The following is a 24266-nucleotide window of genomic DNA, read 5'->3' on the forward strand; positions in this document are numbered from 1 at the left end:
GACAAGATGAGAGAGAGGGAGAGAGAATACGTGAGATAGAGAGAAAGAAAGAAGGAAAGAAAGGAAGAGAGAATAAGGGAGCATGTGAAGGAGAAGAAAGAGGAAGGAAAAATGAGGGTTCAAGCTAGGTTTGTATTCTTTGTTATTCAATCTTCTATTCCATTTTTCTTTTCACCTTGTTGTTGCTTGGACTTTTCTTGTTGTGGTTTCGAAATCTCTAGGAGTTTGATCAAAAGTGGTGGCCATTTTGGGTCTTTGATTTCTATCAAAGGAGGTAATGAAACCTCTATCCTTTTTATTGTTCATATTGTTGCTATGATCTTTTGGATATGATCTTGGTGTATTGTTGTAATGGTTGATTGATTTTGTTTTCCTATATGTGTTGGTAATTATTTTCCATGTCTTAATTTTTCCAAATTCATAGAAACATGCTAGAGTTGTATGTGTGGTTTATTTTTATGAATGAATGCATTTATGGATACATGTATGTGTACATGTGGTGTGGCTGTGTGTTGCCTTATGTGTTAGGTGTGTGTGTAGTTTTATACAAGCATGAGAGTTAAAAATATATAGATCTATGGATATGGTGCAATGTACATAATATTGTTTGTATATTATATAAAGATATATGAGGTTTATTTTATTTTAAAATATTTTCTATCAACTTGTTGATGTTATTGAAGATAGGGACATATTAGGGTTTTTTTTATTAGAAATCTATAAGGGTTTTGATTTTTGAAAGATTAAAAATGGGCTATTGTTGTTTCAATAAATTTTGATGTCTTGATAAGAAAAAAAAATGTGAATTGGACATTAGAAGCATGCTAATAGGGTTTCAACCTAGGGTATCTTAAAGGGTTGTGAGATTATGTTTCGGTTTCTTGTTTTTATTTTAGTTATGGGCATGGTATAATTGTGATACTTTATGTTTTCATGTTGCAAAGGAATCCACATGAGCATACATTATGGTTTAGGCTTGTTTTGATTTTGTTGTGGGTTTTGCATGATTAAATGTATTCTTGAATCGTTCAAGTATAGAAACATGTTAGGGTGACTTGATCAAAAAGTGTTAAAAATGATGCTTGAGTTGTAGGAACATGCTAGGTAATGTGTTAACATGATTAAATGTGTAATTAGATAAATATGTGCTTGCTATTTTTTTATTTGATGGTGATGATAAATCAATGATTTTAAAAATGCACAAGTTATGCCTCAAAGTGATATTTTGATCTTATATAAACAAAAAACATTTTATTCACATGTTAATGGATATTTTTTATCTAATTAAAAACATGCAGTTTTTTTTTTATATATATATATTTTGTGAGAGAAATATGGTTTTAGTTCAATTATGTGGATTTAAATAAATAAAATACTTGCTGGAATTTTCGGTTTATTAAGAGGAAACGCCTTTTACATAAAATAAGTAAAGTATGTGCTCAAACAAATTAAACCTTAGACTATGTATATGATAAATGTAATATTTTCCACACTTTAAATATGTATTATCTTATTTACATTTATGCAGTTTTTTTAAGTAATTTTTTTAAAAAAAAAAAGGCGATTAAAGAATTTATTTAGATATTATTAGTAACTAAAATTTTGTCACATTCTTTTAATTGTTATTAAATAATAAATGGGATTATTATTTTATGCAAATTAAGGTAAGGAATTATTTTAGAAAATTAAATTTATGTAATAAAATGTAACATCCCAAATTCGCTAATAAGGCTTAGTGCATCGATTAGTGTGACGGGAGGGCATAATTGGATTCGTATGTGAATTATGTGATTTTAATTGAATATATGTGTGATTATGTGACATATATGAGGTACATTGTGATACGAATACTTATGCATATGTTTGTGTGTGTTAAATATGCATGTGGGCCCGTTTTCGTTAATAAGGGCATTTTGTAGTTTTGACTCGTTGAGGGTATAATTATAATTATATGTATTATGTGCTTGAGACCACATTATTATATGGATATATTTTCCATATTCGACACGAGGTGGTCCTAGTGAGCGACTTAGCAAGAAAGTCACAACGGGGTCAAATACCTGGCTTGGGGTGAGCTTGGGGGTATTTTAGTAACTTAGTACATTTATGGGGTTTATCACGTAATGGAAATTTATTTGGGTGAATATTTGGAGATATTAGAATTTATTGGGAAATTATGGTGTAATTTGAGGATTAGTGGGAAATGTGGCAAAGGATTGTTTTGCACATGAGGGCATTAAAGGGAAAGCTCTTGGGTGAGGGGCATTATGGTCTTTTCCCTAGCCTTTGTTTGACTTAGTTAAGACTAGAAGCTTTTAGCAAGACCAAAGGAAACACTTAGCACTCAGTAGCTCCCATTCTCTCTCTCTCTCTCTCTCTCTCTCTCTCTCTCATTCATCTCTTTCTCTCATGGGCACTTGAGGATTCTTGAATTTTTGAGGAGGGAGGCTTGAAAACTTGAAGCTTGGTGCTAGGAGGATGAATCGTAGTTGAGGTAACGTATTTGGTCCTGTAATCTCTGAGTTCCATTTTTCAGTTTTGATGTTCTTGACCTTCAAAGCTCAAGGTGGAATTTATGAGTTTCTATGGGGATTTTGGGTATTGTTTTTCTGGATGAATTTCTTTGATTTTAGAACTCAATTATGGGTCTAGTTGTTATTTAGGATGAATTTTGAGGAATTGGGCTCAGGAAAAACATTGGAGAAAACAGGGTTCGTGGGGTTGCGTCGCGGCATTGTTCTTGGAGTGTCGCGACCCGCATGAACTTAGGGGATATGGGTGGTTCTCTAAACTTCCTTAGCGCCACAACGTTGGGTAGACTGCGCTGCAGTGCATGTCTATGGAAATAAGGGAATTGGCTCTCTGACTTGTAGAGAGTCGTGACACTAGTGAGGGGCTCCGCGACTCAAATTATGGATTTTGGCTAAATGGGGTTTTCTAGCACGGGAACTCAAACCTAAAGGCTCAGGAAGAATTCTACTACCTGGTTTAGTAGAATTCGAGGTCTCGGAAGCTAGGAATTAATCTCAAAGCTTTTAAATAGTTTAGTGCTTGATGGTCATTTGTTATTATGTTGTGAATAGGTTATACCGTTAGGGCTTAGGAGTAAGGATCGCACTCGGGATCGCCATATGCTACTGCTTGGGACTCGAGGCAAGAAAAGTGCACCTTGGTTGTGATTAGGGCTCAAGCCCCTGTTAATGAATATGACCATAATCATGTCTGTGATTACTTGATTAGGCATGTTTGTATACGCTGTATTTGATTGTCTGTCAGGCAAACTGTATGTTTGATTATACCTAATCTGAAAGCTCGGCCTAAGAGAGTTGGGGTCGGCAATAAGCGTGCAGAACGCAAGCCATTTTGGCTAGGGCAACCTAGGAGTGAAATATGCAATTATTTGGCCTGAACGCCACCTAAATAATTAGATGTGCAGTCTGCACTTGTCCAACTCATTGGCTGTTTAAATTGGACTTTGTGTTTGACTGAGTAAGGTTATTACCGCTAAGTTTGTTATTCATATTCTGTTGTTTATCTGAATCTATTGATTTAAGTTTTCTTGTTGAGCCTTGACTCATGGGTGCTATGTGGTACATGTCAGGGAAAAGGCAAGCTAGACCAACCATGAGTTAGAGAGCTTTGGGGGCGCCGTGTACATTTGTAGCTGCTCGACCGCCACGACCGACAATTCAAGAGGGACTAGAGTCAAATCCTAGTTTTGCCACTTAGGCCGACTTGTGTTATAATTACCTTGGAGTTGTAAATAACTTGTTAATATTTATTTTGGGATCCCAAGTACAGACTTAAACTTTTAAATGAAAGTAATTGTTCCTATGATAAAAATTTTTAAACCCTAATCTGTTAACCACCCTTAGTTACACGTTTAAATCCAAATAACTTGATTAACAAGTCTAGCACTATTTAAAATATACTGTGTAATGGTCTTGGCTATCCAGGGCGTTACATAAAATTTATGAATTACAAATATGTGATTTAAAGGAATAATGTAATAATAATTTAAGTGGCAAATTATTTTATACTTGCTGAATTTTTGTGAAATTGACAAGAAAATAAAGGAACAAATAATTCCAACTTCAATGCTAATTTTTAGAACCGTCCCATGTATGCATGTTCACTTTTACGCTCAAATATATGCTATTTAATTAAGTCCACGGTTCCTTATTTGAAATAATTGAGAACTACTTAGTAAATTTGACATTATTCTTTTATGAATATATGTGACATTGTTGGATGAATAGAGTTGTGGTGCAACTTGTGCCACGTGTGCATAGGTTATGTATGTTGGGCATGTGTATTCTTACATAGTTTTAAAACGAACGTTTTATTGTGATTATAGGCTCGTTGTAACGTACCCACATTTTACTTTTGCTTGGGCTTGAGTTAAAGAAGTTAGCTAGAATTTATATGAATTATGTTATGAAAAGTATGCATTGGTATGATTGCAAGAATTATGGTGTTATGGAAAGTATGAGCTATGGTAAGCTAAAGTGTTATGAAAAGTACGAATTACTATGTTATAATATGAGATATGAAAAAGGAGTTGCTAAGGATATGACAAAACTCATAGGGCGGACGCACCAAGGTTATTCCAGGACCTGAGATCCTTTTACCTCATAGAGGAGATCTTACCAGTTTATGCTTTTGCTAGTTAACACATGATGTGACATGGACAATAGGGGTACCATGATCACATGATGTATGATTATGATTATGAATACGAGTTCTTATGATTTATGAGTATGAATTTGATATGAAAATGAATGAATATGATATGGTTATGATATGTTTTGCCATGATTTTACGATACGAATATATTCTTCTTGTGCTTTCTTGAATATTGTTGTATTTGTTTGTACTTCCTTACTGGACTTTTAGCTCACCCCTTATTTTCCCCCCTTTCAAGTACGTAGTAGGGTTTCTCCTTGGCACGCACAGTGATGTGGGAGGTTGCGACGTCTAGGCATGTATGACGAGGGGTATTCTATGAGCGATTAACGATCAAGATGAGCGCCAAGAGTTAATTAAGAACTTATGTTATGGTTTTTGCTTTAAATTTCGTTAGTGAGACTTATTATTTTATTTTATTTTCAAATACTGCATAAAGACACAATATTTTTTTTTATTTTCAAATTGATTGGCCCAAATTGCATGTTTTATCATGGTCTCACTGAACCTTTTCTCTAAAATGGTATTTTTCTAATAAATATGATTTGAGCGATGCTTTTATAAAGTAATAGATTAGAGCACTCTTACATTTATGATTAACCCTTAAGTAATCAAAACACTATGCGATTATCCTATCTTTTGATTTTCTTTTGGTGCCTTAGAATTTCATCGTGGCGACAAGGGGAAGCGACGCAAGAGGTGGAAGGGGAAGAGGTCAAGGAAGAGGTGCCTCTGCAAACCCTACTACTGCTAAAATCCCTGACATGGGAATGCCATAAGCCCAGTCAGCAGCCCCAGCTACACCAGTTGTGGATTTAGTTGTAGAGATATCAAGGTTGAGAGAATAGTTAAGGTAGAGGGATGAAGAGTTGGCCCAAGCCTGAAAAGTACCCCAAGCACCCCCAAGTACCGTTGGCACAGCCTGAGCCTCCAGTACCGCCACCTACACCATTAGCAATGGCCTACAATTTTGAGCCAGTTTATGAATGTTTAGGAAGCAAGTCCCACCTAGCTTCGAAGGGAAAACTGGCCCTAAGGTGATAGAAGATTGGTTGAAGTCAATGGAGGCTATCTTTGATCATATGGAGCTGAATGAACATCAGGGGGTTTCGTGTTCAGCTCACCTACTTAAGATGGATGCAAGGATATGGTGGGATGTGGTGAAGCAAATCTGCAACTTACATACTATGACCTGGGCAGATTTTGTGAAAGCATTTCCCAAATTTTATGACATTAATTCTTCTACCTAATTAAACATATTCCTATGCAAAATCAGATTTAAGAATGCAAATCAAAGTTTAATTCTCAAAAGTTACACAAGGCAAATAACATATCCCTACGTTACTTACTAACATAACCTAACCTAGATTATGACTTGTGTCATCCAAGTTTTTCCCATTACATTTAATCTTTCCAGCATTAAACATAATTAAATAACTTGCCATTGCTGGCCAAACAACAACAAGAAATTAATATAAGCACACTTGAATGAACAAAGGAGATTTTACTAGAATAAAGTGCAAGAAATTTATAGACTATAACATAGGGTTCATCAACAATTCAAGCCACCTAAAAATTAGTTCATGGCCGAGTTCATAGACATTAATTCACAATCAAAACAGCCCATAATATTTAGATTTTGAATCCAACTCAGAAATTAATAAAATAAAGTTTAGGAAAAGAAGAAAGAACAAATCCAAAATGATGCTTGAGCTTTCTTTGTTTGTCCTCCTTCTTCCTTGTTGATATTCTGAGTTTTTCTCCTCTCTTTTTTCTAGTTTTCTTTTCCAAAAATGGCTGCTGCTTTCTCCTTCACGGATGAAGCCTTCTTTTGTGTATATTAGGTTTTCTCCTCTCTTTTCCAAAAGTACCATATTGCCCCTTTTTCTCCAAAAACATGAAGTCCTCCTTTCTTTCTTTTTTTTTGTCCTTTTCTCCAATATGCTGACTAGTTCTTTCAGCCCTTGCCACCTCAGCCAAAATGTCAGCTCACCCATTGACTGCCACACATACCATGTGCCCCAAAATCAGCCTGATCAAAATGCTTCAGGTTTGCTGCAGCAAACCTAAATATTCAGCCATCAACAACATAATTTCATCAAAATAGATTCATATGCTAGCTCATTCCTTTGTGCAAATATTTATCCATGAAATCATTATCTTTAACCCAATAGCTATTAAAACTAAAAAAAAATAATTAAACTTAATTAAGATAATGAAAACATCAAGGTTATCTACAAAAGCTAAAATTAAACTAACATCGCCCATGATTTTTTTTCACAATTATAAGTTCAAAAGCACATGAAATAACTCTTTATTCAAGAGTTATCACCGGCCTAAGGGTGTCAGGGGCCGATAGCAAGCGTGCGGAGCAAAGATCGGCCTAAGGGTGCCGGGGTCGGCTATAAAGCAGTGGACTCGGCCTAAGGGCGCCGGTCCTAGACATTATACAATAAATAAAAGCATGGTTCACGCTTAACTATTTTGTATTGATTGATGAGATTGATTGATACGTTTGATTAAGCTGAGTACTTCTATTAAGTTTGTTGCGTTTATTCTATTGTTAGTTGAATCCGGTAATTGTATTATTGCTTTTATACTATTGCCTAGTTGTGCATTTTGTTTTAAGTTTTCTTTCTGTGCCTTGGCTCACGGGTGCTACGTGGTGCAGGTAAGGGAGTTGATAGTTGGACTAGCCATGAGTTGGAGAGCTTCAGAGGTGGTGTGTATATGTGCAGCCTGCTCGATCGCCACGATCAAGGTAGCTTGGGAGGTGTTGTGAAAATTAATATACGCAAGTATACGCAATCGTCAAACAAGTAATAAAGTGATAAGTAAGATCGTCTCCACAGGGATTGCAAGTGAAATTTAATGCAAAATCAATTATTTAACAATTTGGATTTTAAGAAAATAAATTGATTGGATGTTGTGAACTAAAATAAAATGATTAAACTGGAATCAAGATTAAAATATTGCTACAAACGTTGGAAAATTAACTGCAAGAAAAAGTATCTATGGAATGATAGACTTGAATAGCTAAATCCCCCTATGTTTATCTGCCCAGTTGTTACAGCATTACTTCAGCAAAACGCACAGAGTTAACTAGAATTCCTTACAAGCCCATGAGATTTTTCCAAAACTCATGAAATAAGTTCTATGATCTAACCCAATATATTCCTATATTAAATCAGATTCAAGAACATAATTTAAGCATCAATTCTCAAAGTTATGCAAGGTAGTAAAATATTCCTATTCTACTTACTAAGAACAACCTAGAAAATGGGTGTTCTCTTGCATCATTCAAGTACCAACTACTGGATTTAACCTTTCCAGTATTAAATCTAGCTTAATAACCTGCCATTAATTTCCAAACAACAACAGTAAATAAACATGAAGCTCACTTGAATGAACAATGACAATTTAGCTTAAGTAATGCATTCAAATTTAAAATACATGACAAAAGGGGTTTTTAACCATTCAAGTCTCAAAAGTTTAGCTCATAACTAAAGTAGCAAACATAAACCAAAACAGAAAATTAATATCCATGAGTGCTAGAATAGCTATGCAAAATAAGAAAATACAAAATAGAGAAGAAAGGAAGAAATGAGAACAAAGCCTAGATTGATGGTGTTGCAGGTTGGATCTTCTTGTCCTTATCTTCCTCATTCAATTCCTTGTGTTTCCTTCTTTTTCTTCTTCTTCTTCATGCTCTTTTCTTCTGCAACTTTTCTCCCACGTTAATGGCAGCTCCTCTTTTTTTTAATCAATGTGATAGTGGCTGGTACTTAGTTGCCTCCTCTCTAGGGTACAATTTTCATTTTACCCTAATTAAAAAGCCCACTTTCTTCTCTTTGGTCCACTAGTCCAATCCACATCAGCCAACTGACCTAACTTTTAAGTGACTGCCACATAAGCGCTGAGTTAGATGAAGAAAAGCCTGCTGGTATTTTGTCCACGTCATTTCCCAGTACCCAGAAATGCTATAGCATTTCTCCAGCAATTCAGCAGCATTTCCAGCTTAGTGTTCTCTTTAGCCTCGGATTCCTTTCTTTCCCTTAGCGATTCAAAAATTCCTTTCCTAAACAACAAAACAAACATAATTAATTAATTAATTACATTTAATACTAACAACTTAAAAGACTCCTAAATTAGTACACTAACTAGAAAAGAAAGATAAAAACTAATCAAACTTACAAACAACATCACATTCATTACTCTTTTCACTAAAAATCAAGTTCAAAGTTAATAAAAATAACTCTATACCATAGAGTTATCAGGAGGAACTCGGGTTAAAGCCTATTTTTTTTCGCTTAGGATGGCTAAATTGTATTTGTTTATCTTTTACAAGTCTGTAAACTGAATTTTGGGATCTCGTGTACAAACTTAATATTTTAATGAAAAATAATCATTTTTTTGACCAAATCTTTTATTACTTTACCTTGACTTAGTTGTTAATTACACATTTAAGTTCAAACGACTTGCTTAGTAGGTTAAGCACTTTTTTAGACACACAGTGTAACGGTCTTGGTTATCCAGGGCGTTACAACTTGGAATCAGAGCGATCTAGGTTTAAGGGTTCCTGAAGACTGGTTGGTCGTGTACACTCACCGCTAAAGATAAGCTCGACTCACGGTTAGGTATCTAATGAAATGATTATGTGGTTAATTGTTTAAATTGAACCTATGTGCCTTATATGCATGCTAGTATAGAAAGCATGATGTGTAATGCCGAGGGCAAGAAGTGCAGGTAATGGTATTCCCATTTGTGGGATTAAGTAAGGCCGGATGCCCAGTGACCAGAAAAGAAGGACCCCTGATAGGTCTACTACTCCTGGTTTTAACTGAAAGGGTTATAGTTTATAGGTTAGCCGCCAGAGCGGCGATGAGGCTTGGTAAAGTTATTTAGTATGTGCTAGATACGGGAGACGCCATCTGGGAGGACGCTAAGTGAAGGCATGTTTTCTACATGGAATAGTTAAGCACGTTAGGGAGGATTGCCCGAGATTAGAGAAGGGAGGACTGGTCTGCCTCGTTACAGTCAGAGCTAGAGGATAGTCCCTTGGACGTGACCAATTTACTAGTCAGTCCTCGCTCTTTATTATATAACGAGCTAGAAGAATTCAGTGCTGTGTATTTCCCAGAAAAGATTCAGATATGAAGTACATGCCTCAAGGTTGTTATACAATGGGACTTGAGATAATAGTGCCTGCTAGAGTTGGTAACTTTCAAGAGAAGAATTGGAATACAAGTGGTAAAAGGTTTATAGTAAAAGTGATTGAGCTCGTCATATGAGAGTTTTGATATGAGCATGAGTAGGAGCTAATCTATTAAATAAGGGACAACCATGGATTGCAAGAGATGGTAATAATGTATGGATTTGGAAGGGAAGGACCTAGTTGCATCTATGAGATGCCTGGACATTGGGGTAGATATCATCTAGAATATATTAGTTAGACTGAATGGAAATTGGATTAGCCAGTAAGGTTTTAGATGGGTGCACAAAGAATTGTTGGGTACGCTACGGACTTTGGGTATGGATAGACTTGGTATCAGGGACATCATGAAGAATGATAATAGCTTAGCAGAAAGAATTAATGTTTCAGTTGAAGAAGTATTTCATTTGAGGATGGATCAGACAGAGCATCGTATCGTGGAACATGTCAACATCGCCTGTTAAGGATGAAGGGTTCAATTGACCAGTGCAGATAAGACAATGTTCTCAGGAATTGATCTTCGATCTGGTTATTACCAGCTGAGGGTCAAGGAAAGAGACATTCTAAGAACTACTTCTTGCACCAAGTAGGACGTGATGGATTATCATTGAAGGTTCTTAACCGACCAATGCTTCAACGACACAGGTAAGTTTGAAAAGCAGAGAGTACAGAAACGACATGGATGAGTCATATCCAGATTGGTTAGGAATGTGTTGGTATGCTCCCAGTTAGAAGCAGAATGTAAATGACTACTACATTGATAGTACTAGGACTGATGAAGTAGGGTTTTAGGTAAGGCTCCAGAAATTGTAAGCTTCGATTTCTCCAAAGATATTCAAGGTCGTTTTATAGGAAGTGATGGGATCATTTATGAAGGACTTAAGTTAGAAGCCACAAAGAAATTACTGAAGAACACCTGAGGGGTGAGAAGTACAGTGAGACCAGTAAGACACGTCAATTACTACTTGAAGCATCTTCGAAGACAGCTACACCCAACATTGGGATGACACAAGAACCTAAAGTTGGACTGAATGGATAATTTTGTATCAGATTTTTAGAAGATAGAATAAGGATTGGTTAGCACCCTATGGTATTAGAATCCGTATGCAATGGATGGATACGGAAGGGAAACGTGAAGGATATTGTCTTTGCTTAAGACATGAAACTATAAGGCGGTGCATCAAAGACTAAGACACGCTTAGGTATAGACTGAAAGGATGATTGTTCGTGCTTCACGATACATTAAAGAATAAAAACATGAATGTTATATGTGGAGCGTTAAGTTGATGGTAATGATAGATAGTCACGGTTAAGATGTAGTGCTAGCACCCACGGAATAGAAGTGAATGTATTAGCGTAAAGGATTTGAGCATTTGGTCATCTATAGAGGAATAACCTTGCGACCAAGACCTAGTGGAAATTAATGGGTGATTCATATTGGAAACCCTTGATTGCATAAGGGAAAATTAATATGGAAGTTGACCTCCTATGTTGGAAAGATCTGTGCCAGTTGGATAGGACGCCACATATTACAGTAAAGTTAGACGAGGTAATGATTAAGATTGATACAGTATCTGTAGTTGATAGTGGACATATATTTCTCTATGGACAATGAAATTCAGAAAGAAGATCTTGTAGAAATGGTTCAAAATCCTACTATTGTAGTATGAATGAATTAAGATATGAAGATCGGATGAGTGATCCGATGGAACCTGGTATTGAGGTTGAGATTCTAGATGAATATTGTACTACCTTCTTATGAATATTGTAACCAGGAAGTTTAAATGGATGTTAAGATCTGAAATATGTATATTGGAAGGTAAAAAGGTATAGTGGTGGATCGTATGAGTGGACCACATTAGACGACAAGTAAGAAGGTTGGACATGAAAGGTTGCGACTCAACAGATTGAGTTAACACACTTCAATTCGTGTGAACGGGTGACATAGTATGTCATTTAGGCGACAGGAGACTGTATGTCTCCGTGGAACCTAGAATTATTGGTTACCTTCAGATAGACTGGCAATATGAAGAAATGACCCAGATTTTGAAGAATTATACATCAAATGTGCAAGTGTTTGGAGCATTGAGATAAGTACGGTCCCTTGATTGAATAGTCACAGTGGTGAATGCCAATAAACAACTAGGGTGGCTCTGCATAAGATATAGTAAGTTAGAGAGCGAGAAGTACTTGTTCCAAGTAATGAAATGAAAGATAGAGAATATTGTGGTTCAGTATTGGTTTGGAGAAACCAATGAAGTTATTAGGATTGTTAAGGCAGAAGTGTCTGCCTATCTGAAAGGACATAAGAGTTCGCAAATTTCAAATATGGTAACACGAAGTTCCAGGATGGGAGACATTGTATTTCTCTAAATATTGTAGACAAGAAAGAATAAGATATTTTGGGAAAGAAAGAGGAGTTTTGACTCCCGATTTAATAAGACTTCTGAGATCTTAACAAGGACTAGGTTAGGGGCCTACAGATTAGCCTTACCCTAGTATGGGTGGTGGCTTTTGAATGTTTTTGGTGCCAATGTCAAGGAAGAAAATGTATAATAATCACCACGGATGAGATGAAGAGACCCTAGGATTTCAGTGGGAGTTATTGATAATGAGATAAGGTCTTATGGAATAAGATTGTCACTCTAATGAGAGTGTTACTGAAGGATAAAAGGTAAAGGATTGGACTCTGTGGTTACATTCAGATTTATGGATTTGTATCCCGAAGTGTTTGAATAAATTTCAAGGATGAAATTTCAATAAGGATGGGATAGCTGTAACATCCCAAAAATGCTAATAGGATTTAGTGCCTTGATTAGCGTGTCGAGAAGTCATAACTGGATATATGTGTGATTAACTAATTAAATGTGTGACTATGTGGCATACATGATATATATGATAACGTGAGTATGATTATATGCATGTTTATGAGTATTAAGTATGCATGTGGGCCCATTCTTGATAGTTGGGGCATATTTGTAATATTGGCCCGTTGCGGGCATAAATGTTAATATATATGAGTAAATGATTGAGACCACATTATTATGTGGATATATTTGCAGTATATGGCTCGAGGTGATCCTAGTGAGCGGATTGGCAGAATAGTCACCGCAGGGATTAATACCCGGCTCGGGGCGAGCCTAGGGGTATTTTAGGAAGTTAATGTTTATTTGAGGTTTTATTGAGTAACAAGTAGGTATTTGGTAATTAATTTAACATGTCGAGATTAAATGGGAACTGGTAGGATAACTTGAGGAATTAGCGAGAATTGGGAAAATGAGCATTTTACCCTTAGAGGCTATTAGAGGGTTAAGAAAGCTTGAGGGCAATTTAGTCTTCTTGGGTTAAGGATATACACAGAAACTTTAGGAATGTATCAGAAATATCAAGAAGGATTCTCAGCTCTCTCACTCACGCACACACACTCTCTCTCTCTCCTTGTGTCTTGAAGCTAAGGAAAATAGAAGGAAAAATCAAGGTTTTAAGCTGGGTTTGGGCTGGTGTAAGCTGAGGAAAATCAAAGCTCGGGTCTGACAAGAGCTTTTGAGGAGATTAGGCTATCAATTCATGTAAGAATCTGACTTCTGATTGTTCGATTCTGCTGAAATAATGTTAGAAATTAGAGCTTGCATGAACATGGTTTCCAAGGCTGATTTTGGGTGTTTGATAGGTGTAAGGATTAGTTTATATGCTAGTTATGATGTTTAGGCTATAAGGATAAGAATTTTGGTTTCAATTATGTGTTTGTCTGAAGATTGGGGGTTGAATTTTAAGGTTTAGGCTTGAGTAAAACGCTGGAAAAAAGATGGATTTTATGGGTTTGGGGGCTCGGGCTGCAACCTTGTTCTTCAGGCGATGCGACCTGCGTGCTCAAAGAGGTTGGGATGCCTCTATTTTTCCTAGGTGCACCACGACCCAGGGAGTGCAGGTTGCGGCCCATGTCCTCCAACAGGGAGGGCTTGGTCTCTGTCTAAGGGGCGGGCTACGACCCTAAAGGGAAAGTCGCAACCCTAAATTGAAAATAAAGGGATCTAAGGTTTTTAGGCTCGGGGAGGCATGGGGTTTCAATCCTAAGCACTCAAGATGAATTCTACTACCCGGTTTAGTGGAATTCGAAGTCATGGAGGCTAGTTTTTGTTTCCAAAATAGTTATTTGGATTAGAGATTGATAGTTATCGATTATCGTATTGTGACTAGGTCATACCGCAAGAGCACAAGGATTAAGGATCATGCTTGGGGATGCCATATGCTAGCTGCTCAGGACCTGAGGTAAGAAAACTGCACTCGAGTTATGGTTGGGGCTGAAACCCCTTGTATGGATATATTATGAACATGAACATATATGTAGTTTAGAATATATGATTGGGAATGCTTGTGTACACTGCCATTGATTACTTGTTATGCATTGTGCATCTGTGATTATATTTGTTTACAGGCTGGCCTAAGGGTGTCGGGGGCCGATAGCAAGCGTGCGGAGTGCAGCCTAGTCTAAGGGTGCCAGGGTCGGCTATAAAGCCAGTGGACTCGGCCTAAGGGCCTCGAGCCTGGACATTATACAATAAATAGAAGTGTGGTTCGCGCTTAACTTTTTGTATTGATTGATGAGATTGTTTGTTACGTTTGATTAAGCTGAGTACTTTTATTGAGTTTGTTGCGTATATTCTATTGTTAGTTGAATACGCTAAATTCTATTATTGCTTTAATACTGTTGCCTAGTTGTGCATGTTGTTTTAAGTTTTCTTGATGTGCCTTGGATCACAGGTGCTACGTGGTGCAGGTAAGGGATTTGATAGCTGGACTAGCCCTGAGTTGGAGAGCTTTAGGGGTGGTTTGTATATATGCCGGCTGCTCGATCACCACGGTCGGGGTAGCTTGGGAGGAACTAGGGTGAAACCTTGTTTTTACCGCTTAGGATGACTAAATTGTATTTGTTTATCTTTAACAAGTCTGTAAACTAATTTTTGGGATCCTGTATACAAACTTAATATTTTAATGAAAAATAATCATTTTGTTGACCAAATCTTTTATTACTTGACCTTGACTTAGTCGTTAATTACACGTTTAAGTTCAAAGGACTTGCTTAGCAGGTTAAGCACTATTTTAAACACACAGTGTAACGGTCTTGGTTACCCACGGCGTTACATTGACTTCGCCATGTCTTATGGAGGATTGCTGCGATATAAGGATAGGATCTGTGTGCCTAACAGTGATGAGATTAAGGAAAGTATTATGAAAGAGACAGATACAACACCATATTCCTTACATCCAAGGTCGACTAAGATGTACCAAGACCTTAAGGCATTGTATTGGTGGCCGTGAATGAAGAAAGATGTTGCTGAATTTGTTGCTAGATGTTTAACGTGTCAAGAAGTGAAAGCAGAACACCAAAGGCCTGTAGAGCTATTTTAACCACTTTACGTTCTGGAATGGAAGTGGGCAAGCATAACAATGGATTTTTTGGTAGGATTACCTAGGACCACGAAACAACATGATTAATAGTAGACAGGTTCACTAAGTTCGCCCATTTCTTGCAAGTTAAGACCACCTACTCGGCGAATCAATATGCGAAATTGTATGTTACCGAGGTATTGAAACTTCATGGGGTTCCAAAGCCAATCATCTCTAATATATGGTTAGTGTTCACATTGAACTTTTGGAAGGGATTGCAGAAAGCTATGGGTACAAAGTTTAATTCAGTACTGCTTTTCATCCCTAGACCGATGGGCAGTCTAAGAAGAATATTCAGACTCTAGAAGATATGTTGAGGTATTGCGCCTTGAACTTTTCGGAGTTTTGGAGCCAATACCTACCCCTTATGGAGTTCTCCTATAACAATAGTTATCGGTCCACTATTAAACTACCTCCCTATGAGATGATTTATGGGCGCAAATGTAGATCTCCCTTGCACTTGGGATGAAGATATGGAAAAGTAGATTTTATCCCCCGAGCCTGTTAGAGAAGTCGTGAGGTGATCGAGAAAATTTTCCAAAGGATGCTTACTTCTCAAAGAAAACAAAAGAGTTACACATGCCTTAAGAGAAGGGACATTGAGTTTTCAGTTGGCGAGTTTGTGTTCTTGAGAGTATTGCCAATGAAGGGGGTTATGCGGTTTAGGAAGAAAGGGAAATTGAGCCCGAGACTTATAGGTCCATTTGAGATTTTGGACAGAGTTGGGCAAGTTGCGTACCATTTAGCACTCCCCCCAGCACTAGCTGAAACACATAACGTCTTTCATATTATATTAATTTTGTTAATCCTTATAGCAGGTACACATGGCTCTACTTATTACGAGCCAAGTCGGATGCCCTTGCTACCTTTCAAATTTTTAAAAAGCAAGTTAAACTTCAATTTGGCCTTCCAATAAATTCATTTCAATATGATGGAGGTGGTTAGTTCAAAGTCTTTGAAAATTTTATTTAGGACAATGATATTATTCACAAGTTGTCTTGTCCTCATACTTATGAGTAGAACGGGGTTGTCAAAAGAATACATCGGCACATTGTTGAGAGTGGTCTCATAGTCCTAGCTTATTCTCATATGCCTCTTCGTTACTAGGATGAGGGTTTTAGAATAGCAGGCCGCCTTCTCACAAACTCAATTATATATCTCTTTTTCAAATTTTGTTTCACAAAATCTCTTATTACTCCACTGTTAAGGTCTTTGGTTGTGCATGTTTTGTTGGTATTAAATTAGCAAATCAGAGTGACAACAAAAGGGGGTATGGGGTGATTTAAAAAATAATAATATTGTGCCAATATTAATACATATATATACATTAAATAAATGTAAATAAAAGATAGAGTAATACTTCTTGATGGTTATCAAGTTATCTAGCTATCCTTTTGTATATTCAAACAGTCATCAAATCCATGTATACGAACTGATTCAAACTCACACCATATCTTCCATGTCTATCCTTAAACACACAAGAACGTATGTGGGCACGTGTGATAATATTAAAATAAGAAACTAATTAGTCAAATAGTTAATTAATTATATATAATTAACTCATATTTATCACTTAGCACCAGAATAATTCCTTTTCTATTTATTCATTTTCTCCATTAATCTTGCCTATGATACCTTTATCTTTGACAATGTAGTATTGAGGCGACTTGGGGACAGTTGAAGTATAATAAAAAGCTTCAATAAACCAGAGTATTAATTAAACTATTTAATTAAATAATATTATTTATTAATTACATTATTACTCCACTATAAATATAGAATTGCACTCTTAGCAATTATAGAATTATATTTATAGAGTTATTTCTTGCAGTACATTGATATAATCAATACATGTAATTTTGTCCTCCAATTATTGGTTCGTTAATTAGAGCTGGTCAAAGTTTACTGTTTTACCCTTCTAATTACCTCTTGTTCCTTAAGTACCATTAATTCACTAGTGAATAATTAATCTATAATCATATTATAGATTTGAGCTCAATAACCATCCAGTTCCATAATTAACCCTTAAGGGAATCAATATTCAATCCGTCAGGAAAGCTTGGATTCCATTATTGTAAAATCATGTTCCTAGCCATTCAAGTTATTGAATTTCCAATACAAAATTCACTAGCCTCATTATATGAAGAGACCTTAATGAATGAATCAAAAGATCCAATAGACATGAGCATGAGTTCATGACCACTCGGGATTCAGACTGATCTATAAATGATCATCTCTTAAGATATGAGTTAAATCTTCATGGCAAACGGTAAGTTTATATAAAGAAATTAATTCACATCAGGCATGTAATACATAATATTAATTATATAAAGTACCTTTACTAAGATTTCTATCCACATCAGTCATTCGAATCTTGGTTACTTGCATCCATATATATGCTTAGTAAACCGTCCCAGCAACTATTGATTAAAGATTTCATACTTTAATATGTTGCTAACTATTTTATTCATTATGTATGATCTTAATTCTCTTTTACGCATACAATATCATATTCTCATAAATGAATATATAATTTTTTGATATTTATGTATAAATTTTTCAAACAATTTTTACGATAATAAAATATAATAATATTGTACTTTTATTTAATTTAATAAAATTATCTTTACACATGGTTTTAGGACACCAACCCTAATATGTTATCCAAATCTAAGGCCCTATAACAGATTCAAGTTTCAGTTTAGATCCCAAACATGTACTTTCCTTGGTTATAGCCTTTCAAACTAGGGCTATAAATGTCTCAGTTATGTAGGTCGATTGTGTCTCACTAGGGATGTCATATTTTATGAATATTCCTTCCTTTTATCTTATGCTCTTATTCATTCCACTCACTCTCACAATTCAGTAACTCACTTTCCCTCTGTTTCACCACCTCTTCTCAAACCCAAGGCTAATACATCTCTTAGTCTCTCTAAATCATCCCCCACCCACTTCACCACCGCCTTCATCCTCACACTCGGTCTCCAATTCTCATACCCCACTCTCATCCTCTCACTCTAACCAATGGGCATCTATGTCTAATTCTGAAATGTTGTCACCCATTATTACATCTGTTGTTCGTGTTTTCTCCGAGTAACATGTGGCACAAATTAAGGGAGATTAGGAGTCCATGTAAGCTGATAAAGTTTCTTGGAGCCTGTTTAAGGCTCCAAGGGGGTTAAGCCCATTCTTCGCCACATCTCACCACTACCGGACGAATACATCCTCCTATAAGCATCACTCCCTGAGGTCCTTGTCACAAGATGGTGCTCCAAGTCCTATTACAAGATCATCCCCTCCTTTATCACCTCCTCCGAATTAGCGAGGGCCTTCCTACTGACTAGGAGACCAGTAGTTAGGTGTCAAGCACAATGACCCTGTACCACATACAACTTTTTGACACCTACTGTCACATGGATCATGGTGTCAACTCCGTAAAAATGGCAAAATGGATATCCCACAATGTCGTGTGACATGGAAAAACATGTAGCTACCACTCTAATAGTGTCAGAGGCATTTCTCACAACAAAATGGTGGGCTGACATTCCTCACTTTTCTCCCATCATTATACGTTGGAACCCACCAGCTAATTTAATAATAAAAAGTGTATTTTATTATGTAACAAATCCCCATTAAGGGAGGATAATTGTAATCAGCTCCAATTAATGAGCTTAATTGTCCTAGCAGCCTATAAATAGAGATAGGGCACACATTGTAAAAGATCTGATTCCTACTTTTAGAGTAAGCCTATACGTTGCCTAAAAACCAAGAGAACTTGAGTTGTGCAAGTTCTTAAGCATCCTTATACAAGTGACTCATGGACTAAGGTTAATTAATAACCTGAACCACGTAAAAATATGTGTTCTAATCACATTTTCTCTAAGCTTTTGTTTATTTAGTTGTTAGCAAAATAGCTAGTCAACATTTTGGTGCTTTCATTAAGTGCTTGAAGAAAGCAAGAGTTTCAGCAATGGTAAACACTCGATGAACAATACCTGAAGATGGTCTCCACGTTGCTGTAGGAGGAGAACAAGTTCACCCACCTTCTTCAATTGTTCTAGAGGTGGCCGATAATTGAGGATATGACAGAGATGATGGCAACACTGATTACTCGATGTTGTCTCGGTCCGAAGAGCCACTAGAAGTGGTGGCGCAAAAGGATCAGATTGCCTCCTAGCAACATGAAATGGAGGCATAAAAAGGTAATACTGCCTCCTTGCAAGAGGTGGTAAATGCCATGAGGGCCACGCTAGCAGCCCAAGGACTCCAGGTGGACCCCCAAGTTAAGATACCACTTGTGCAGCCAGTTGGCATACCACCTCCATGACCTGGTGACGTACCATAAGAACAAACAGTTGGCATGCCACCTATACACCCAGTTGATGTACCCTCAGTGCACCCAGCTCCTCATGTGAGACAAAGAGCTAAGGCTCACCACAAGCAGAAGAGGTCTCAACGAGCTTCCGAGCCGCTTGACCTTCCGAGGAGGGTACATGACCCCGAAGAAGTCCATGGAGTTCGACGAGACCCCAAGGCCCACAATGTCTGAGGAGACCAGGGTATTCTACCCTAGTGTGCCTCAACGGACTACGTCAGATCCCGAGAAAGAGAGCCCTTCGTGATCAGTAGCCTCGGGGAAACCCAAGGCTGGGTGCTAACAAGAGAGAGGTCTCCATGGACCAAGGACGTCGTACCAACATCTTGGTGAATAAAGATTATGTCGAGTTTGATAGGGAAACATAAGTGGGATTCCCCGAGGACAGTTTGCACGGGCCTAAGGACCTCCACGGGAGAAACCCTTAACCGAACCTTCGAGATAACCTGAATTCTTGGAGAAAGGAAGAAATGCTCGACTAGGGGGCACACCCAACACACAGTGTCAACAACAATCCTCTCCGGGCAGAGCTGGAGAGTTTGAAAAAGATAATGTTGAAGATGGCTAAGAAGCAGGGCCATGACTCAGACTCCGAGGATGAAGATGGAGAGCCATGTGCCCATCACATAATTTAAGCCTTGTTTCCCCAAGGCTTCACAATTCTAGACATTGCCCCGTACAGGGGGATGACGAACCCTTCCGACCATTTTCCCAAGTTCAATCGATTGATGTCCGTACACCATGTTTATGAAGACGTGAGATGTCATTGCTTCCTGTTAACCTTAACTGGATCAACTAATGAGTGGTTCAAGAAGCACATACCAAGTTCCATTCATTTTCTATCCCAATTGTCCGCCGAGTTCCTGAGACAGTTTATAGCAGCTCAAAAGGATAGCTTCGAGGTTAATGCCTTAGCTAAAATTAAGCAAGGACCATTCAAGACCCTTGAAGGGTACATTAAGCACTTTCAAGAGGAAGCTGCAAGGACCAAGAGGGTCAATGATGGTCAGCAGCTCATGGCCCTACAAGTTGGTATCCAATCAGGTTCTCCACTATGGGATGACCTACAAAGACACGGATTCCATAGGCTCGATGATTTTATTCGTTGGGCCCAATAGTGCATACACTTGGAGGATGCCCAAATTGGAACTTTTGGAGGACTAATCTCTATTCCAACTCCTATAATCCCAACGATTACAATGCCCAACTCCCCTTCTCCCCATACACTCTCGCACAAACGAGTGTGATGAGCACTCAGCAATACAACCCCACTGCTCCCCAAGCTGGATACAACACCTTGCCCACCAAGTACGTAGCAACTCCCACTGGATTCAGTGCTTATCTGTAGTGTCCAAAACTCCTAATGAGATTTAGTACCTTAAATAGCGTGTTTGGAGGGCATGAACTAGATTATTGTGAATTATATTACTATATAATTGAATAAGCATGATTATGTGTATTAAATGTGTTTAAAGACCCGCTTTTGATAAAAGAGGGAATTTTTGTAATTTTGACATGTTGATGGTATATTTGTAAATTTTATGTAATATGTTGTAGCGCACCAATTTTATTTTATTGTTTGAATTTATTAATGGGTATTTGTATGATTTATATTTTTTTGATTAATTGTTAATTGTATGAATTTTATTTTATTTTTTGATTAATTGTTAATGACTATTATTTGAATTACTTGAAATCTTATCTTTCTTTTTTGGGTTGTTTTTTCGTGTGTGTGTGTGTGTATGGTATTGTGGTGTGTACTCGACTATAAGCTGTAGTGGAGAGCAAGACGTCTTGTTAAAGTTTGAGAAGTTTCCCATTTTTTGTGTGAAAGGGAATAAGGAAAAATGGCTTTTTCATTTATGAGAGGATATGAAAAGTATGAGCTAGAGTGATCTTGTGTGAGTGTGTGTCACGTCTTTTCCATAAGAATAGGTTTCCTTTTCTTTTCCTCTCCCATGTTTCTTCTTCTTCCTCTCATCACTTTGGTGGCGACCCAACACCATAGAGAGAACTTGTCTCTCATTTTGTTCATGTCATCAACACAAGGGAGGCTAGGGTTTGTGAGTTCCAAAGAGTAGAGGTAAGGTGATTATTCTTATATTTTTCCATTATCTCAATCTCTTCTTCTATGTTATATGCCAAGAATTTGTTGGGGATTCTTTGAACTAGGATCTTTGTGGTGGTACTAGCAAGAGGTTCACAATTTTTTCCCATATAGTGAAGTCAACCGCCAAGGCAAGAGGTTTAGGCTCTATAATTGGAAGAGGTATAATTGTAGTTTTTATTTTCTTATTCTCTTTCCCTTTTCCTTACCTTTCCTTTAAAGATTTCTAAGATATGGATACTTTGGGGTGTTTCGCTTCTAGGTTCTTGTGATAAGTGGCGAGGGTATCAAGAGACACGATTCTAGAGTTTTTTTTTTTTGCTAAGCAAGTTTATCAAGAAGTTTGTGATCTTGTTCATAGGTGTTTGGATATTTTTGTCTCCCTATGTGTGTTGATGATTGCTCTCCATGTCTCTATATTTTTCTTTTTTTTATTCATAAAAACAGGCTAAGATTATGTGTAGTACATGCATGAATATTTTATATGAATAAATTCATTTATGTATGTTGTACCCCAAAATAAATATGAACTGAATCATTCAGCATGGGGTACAACTGGCAGACAAGTGAATGAAGAAAGCGTACAGATAGAATATCTAGCTAATTTTGGAGTGAGTAGCTTGAATTCAACTTGACAACTTACGATAACTAGATAATCTTCAGATTGCCTTTTCTGCCAACAACCTTGTAGCGTCCCAAATTTGCTAATAAGGCTCAAGGCCTTGATTAGCGTGTCAAGAGGGCAATAGTTGATTTAATTATGCTAATATGTTAATTTAATGATTATGTGATTAGAACTGCATGTTTAGGTGAATTAAATATGCATGTGGGCCCATCTTGTTATTAGGGGAATATTTGTAATTTTAGCCCGTTGAGGGCATAAATGTGATATATGTGTATATTGTGATTGATACCACGAGTGAGTGGTGATATATCTTTGATGCACGATCCGAGACGGTCCTAGAGAGCAGTTTAGTTGAATAGTCACAACAGGGGCGAATACCTAGTTTGGGAGGAGCCTAGGGGTATATTGGAAACACATTTGGTGTTCGGGATTTACCGGGTAAAGGGTAGTAATTTAGCAATTATTTGGACATGTTAGGATTAAACAGGGATTTATAGGAACACACGAGGACTTAGCGGAATGTAGCAGATGACAGGATTATTGGGAATTGTGCCCTGAAAGCATATGTAGTAGACATTGTTTTAAGAAATAAATAAATAAATTGAATTTTTTATGCATATATTTTATAGACTATATTATTCTGTGATAATATTAAGTAAATATCAGAAAATTTTCTAAGTTCATATGTGTAATCTCTACCACGTATTGGTACGGGTAGGATTATGTTTGAGATAAATGAACTTGAATAGTTCTTAGTAAAATAAAGTTATGGAATCTTTAGATTAATTACTACAAGTACGGTCCACTAATATTATGACTACATGTGATCTAGATCCGGATTACTAGTGTAGTAAGACACTTTAGTGGAGGAGCTCTATATATTAGAGAATATATAGAACTGGACTAGATATGTTTATTAATACTTAGTTAAATACCGTTTCGAAATATTAATTAAATATATCAACTAATGATCATATATAAAAAGATCTTATTCCTGAAGTTACTATGAACTCCTGTTTATGTTATATGAGTTCTTTGATTCACTCATTAGGGTTTGTCAGAATGATTAGGCTAGAAACTTTTTTTTTGGGTACTCATTAATGTAAATGGCTGGGGACATAGTATATAGATCTGGAATCTATACCTTCTCAAAAAAGATTGAATAATAGTTCTCTTATGGGTTGACTTTTGGGACTGAAAGGTTATTGAGCTCAAATTCATAATTTAGTTATGAATTAACCTTCACTAGTAAAGTCAATGGCACTTAAGGAAACAAGATATAATTAAAAGGGAAAAATGGTAATTTTATTTCTGGTTAATTATGAACCATTCTTAGAGGGTTAATTTTTATGTAATGATTATATTAATGGACGATTTATTGTTGTAACGTACTCAATAAATGAAATGTCTATTATTACAAGAGTGCAGTCTCATATTTATAGAGGAGTAATCATGAGATTAATAAATCAAGGTTATTTAATTAAAGAGTTTAATTAATAATCACAAATTTATTGGAACTGGAATTATAGGTCCATAGGTCCCCACAGCGGCTCTATCAACACCATTCAATGCAAGAGTTGATATAAAAGGTAAAATGGTAAAAAGACATATTTAAGAAGAAATTTATTCTTCAGGCCAAATGTGCAATTATGTGATAATAGTGATTAATTAATTAATTGCAAATTAGTTATAATTATCAAAATTAATTAATAATTAATTATTATATAATTTTTGAAATTATATAAACAATTAATTTATTATAATTTTTGAAATTATAATAAAATAAATATTTAATTTTTGAAATTAGTATTTA

The sequence above is a fragment of the Humulus lupulus genome, chromosome 1 (assembly GCF_963169125.1).
Source record: "Humulus lupulus chromosome 1, drHumLupu1.1, whole genome shotgun sequence".
Classification (NCBI taxonomy): Eukaryota; Viridiplantae; Streptophyta; class Magnoliopsida; order Rosales; family Cannabaceae; genus Humulus; species Humulus lupulus.